This window comes from Mus caroli, chromosome 12 (assembly GCF_900094665.2).
Source record: "Mus caroli chromosome 12, CAROLI_EIJ_v1.1, whole genome shotgun sequence".
Taxonomy (NCBI): Eukaryota; Metazoa; Chordata; class Mammalia; order Rodentia; family Muridae; genus Mus; species Mus caroli.
The window spans coordinates 14,239,097-14,243,156 of record NC_034581.1 but is presented as its reverse complement, the minus strand read 5'-3'; positions in this window follow the sequence as shown (position 1 = coordinate 14,243,156).

Genomic DNA, 4,060 nt, shown 5'->3' with positions numbered 1-4,060 from the left:
ACAGCAGAAATCACAATCAGATCAAGAATGTCATCTGGTGGCCAACCAACATCAAAAGCTGGCCATTCCATAGAGCAGAAAGTTCTCCAAAATCTTTCTGACATCCACAGACAGATTGTGAGCTCTAGTCTTAATTTCAGTCCAATGCTCAAGAGTCAGTCCAAGGGGAGTACTAATAGTCTGTCCCATCGTCAGAGTCATATACAGGGAAACAAACAATATATACACACAAAAAAGATTACAATAACCGAGACCAGGACCCAATCAGATGGCCAAGTGAGCACACTCTCACTTGGCACCCAGTAACAGAAACAGACGGCTGAGTGAGCACATTCTCACTTGGCACCCAGTAACAGAAACAGATGGCCGAGTGAGCACACTCTCACTTGACACCCCGATGGGAAATCTCCAGGCATCCCTGGAGCTCCCTCAGACTTCCTGGGACATCTCCCAGGGTGGCAGCCGGTTACTCCTGATACGTCTATCAGTAACCCTCCCCTTCGTCCCAGACAGGGAGTTCGTTGCTCTCACGAGCGCGGACGACTACAAACAGAGAATACTGAATTCAAACACAGCCGTCAGACAAAGACATAGACAAAGATACAGACAAAGATAGGATCCTACCTCCAAGAGGGGTCTCTGAGAACTGGGGTAGGCCACAAATCCCGGCAGACAAGCCCCCACATGTAAGACCCCCGAAGCTGGGCCTCTGCTCAAGTCCCAGGATGAACTGGCCAACACCCCAATGTCCCGAGAGAAAACCACACCTGATGCAAACTGCAAGAGATTTTATTATCAGCTAGCTGACGATGAAGTCCCTCTACCATGCAGGGCAGGTGACAGTGGGGGGATTTTAACAGCTAGCTAAGGAATTGGGAGGATTTGGGAGGAGAGTTGGCTACAGCTCCTTTCTGGTGGGGGGTGGGGGGTGGGGGGAGTGAGCTGCAGCCTCCTCTCCAGTGTCTATCTCCATGTCCTTGTAGGTCTTCCTACAATTATTACATCTCTGGCTTCCAGGTAGAAACACTCTAAGTCGGGGTCTCACAGTACCAGAATTCTGAAGAAATAAGTATTTTCCAATGCTAATTTTAAAAATCAAACAAGCAAATCACCCTTTCTAAAATACAAAAATAGGGCAAGTATAAAAAAATGAAAGAACAACCCTGTTCATTGTCCTTTATGTATGTGGGATGCCAAAAGAATCTATTGTCTAGATTAAAGGTGGATCTGACGCTCTCAAAAGATCAAGATTAAGAAATGGTTTCTCACTTCAAAAGGTATAATTAAGACATATCCCCCACAGTAAGCAGGGTTAGGCTATTTTAGAGGGTTATGGTCAGTATTAGGGTTCTTAGATTTAGGGTACACACATGCCCACAGTTGAAATAATAAAATAAATCTTAAAAATCCACTGAGTGAAGTAGAACAGGTAAGTTTGGCTAGAAACTCCAGGACGGCTCAGGAGTCCATCTTGCTTCCAACCTTCTTCCATCCTCTCAGCCCCACCCCCAGCCTTGACATTCCCTCTCTGGGCTTCCTGCTACCACTGTCTCCAACACTGGCTAGCTACAAGGTTTGGTATAGGGCAAGGTGTGGGTTGGGATTAGTTTCTCCTACAAGGCAGAGAAGTGCAAAAGCCACATTCAAGGCTCACCAAGACTTTGTCCCTTTTGGGTGGTGCTTCCTCCCCTGCTTGAATGGCCCTGGCTTCCTAACAGGAAGTTCATCTTTAGATTGAAAATAGACTGTGGGACTATCTGGGGACACTGTGATCTTAGGGGCTGTGTTGGTAGTGTCCCTATCCGCTGGACTTCTCCTCTGATGCATGGTCCTCTTTGATACATAGTGGCATCTATGTATCTATGTAACTACCCATCATCTATGTATGTATGTATGAATGTATGAATGTATGTATGTATGTATGTATGTATGTATCTATCTATCTATCTATCTATCTATCTATCTATCTATCTATCTATAACCTTTGTATCTATGTAACTATCATCTAAGTATCAGTCTATCAACTATGTATCTATCTCTAGAAACAAGTTGGTCAACAGGTGGCGCTGTAGAGCCAGTACCTGCACCAGGTTAGAAAGCTCAGAGGACAGTGTGAGGCAAAATTGGGACTAGGAAGTAGCAGGTATGGGATGGATCCATCTAAACCCATTCTGCTTAGATGTGTACTCCCAAACAGATATAGCACCAAATATATGTGCACAAGTTTGTACACACACATCATATCCAGTAGTAAGATGGATGTACACACATGCATACCTATATTCCTATAAGTACATGTATACATGTGTACATGCATGGTAGTATAAACACATGTATGCAGAAAAATTAGTATAGTCCTAAAGTACTGTATGAATATATGTATTAAAGTGTACTGGCTAGTTTTATGTCAACTTGTCACAAGCTAGAGTCATCAGAGGACAGAGCCTCAATTAAAAACATACCCCTAAAAGATTGGACTGTAGGGCAATGGTAGGATAATTTCTAAATTAGTGATTTATGGGAGATGCCCAGTCCATAATGTGTAATCTCATCCCTAGGCAGGTTTGGTGGCACACACTTGGAATCCCAGTACTGAGGAAGCAGAGACGGGAATCCTTGGGGTTTTCTAGCCAGCCAGCCTAGCCTACTTGGCAAGTTCTGGGCACTGCAGTGGCTTCTAAAACAAAGCAGATGGAACCTGAAGACTGACACTCAAGTTGAGGTCTGTTTTTCACAAGTGTGTTCACACTAGTGCACTCCTGACATGTGTACCCCATCTCCACATACAATATTAAAGAAAGAAAAAACCCTAGCGCCAGCAGGTTCATACATGTGATCCCAGAACTCAGAGGGTGAAAATAGGAGGAGTGTGAGTTCAAGGCCAGCCTTGGCTACACATCAAGACTGCCTCAAAAGCTGTCTCTAGAGGCTGAAAATTGTGCTGTAGTAAGCACAACCTTTGGCCCCAGCACTCAGAAAGCAGAGGCAGTCACAGCAGCCTCCCCCAGGCTCAGATACTCTGGGTCATTTGACACTCCAAGCACCATTCATCTTCCTCCCCTGTCCCCTTGAACTAGGCAGTGACAGAGCATAGTGGGGAGACAGAACTCAGCAATTCACATGGAGAGAGGGACCAGCATGGCCCTGGCATGGGAAAACCACCACCTCCTCCTCCTTTCCCTCCTCCTCCTCTTTTTCCTCCTCCTCCCTCCTCGTCCTCCTCCTCCTCTCTCCTCTTCCTCCTTCTTCTCCTTCCCTTTCCTCCCTCATCCTCCTGCCTCACGTTTCTCCCCACTCTTCCTTTTGTTATTTTTTAAGATTTATTTATTATATGTAAGTACACTGTAGCTGTTTTCAGACACACCAGAGGAGGGCATCTGATCTCATTGCAGATGGTTGTGAGCCACCATGCAGTTGCTGGGAATTGAACTCAGGACCTCTGGAACAGCCACCAGTGCTGTTAACGGCCAAGTCCTAATTAGTACTTTCTATGACAATTGTCAGGTTTTGTTTTTGAGACAGCGTCTCACTATGGATCCCTGGCTGGTCTCAAAATCAGTATGTAGCTATGACCTTGGACTCCTGATATGATCGATTGTCAGGTCCCTTGAGTGCTGGGATTGGAAATGCAGGTGGAGGCCAGAGGACAACTTATGGGAGTCGGTTCTTCCCTTTCACCATGTGGATCTGGGAGATCAGACTTGGTCTCTCCTTTAGATTTTTGAGATGGTGGTCTCACTACAGAGCCCAGGTGGTCCTAGAGCTCATGACTTCCCTGACTCAGCCACCACATTTCCGTGCTCCTATTTCCACCACTCACTGTACTCTCACATCCTGGGTATCTTTGGGTTCCCCCTTTGAGAAGACTCCCTGGGCTGGAGAGATGGCTCAGTGGTTAAGAGCACTGACTGTTCTTCTGAAGGTCTTGAGTTCAAGTCCCAGCAACCTCATGGTGACTCACAACCATCTGTAATGAGATGTGATGCACTCTTCTGGGGTGTCTGAAGACAGCTACAGTGTACTTACATATAATAATAAATCAATCTAGAGAAAGAGGGGG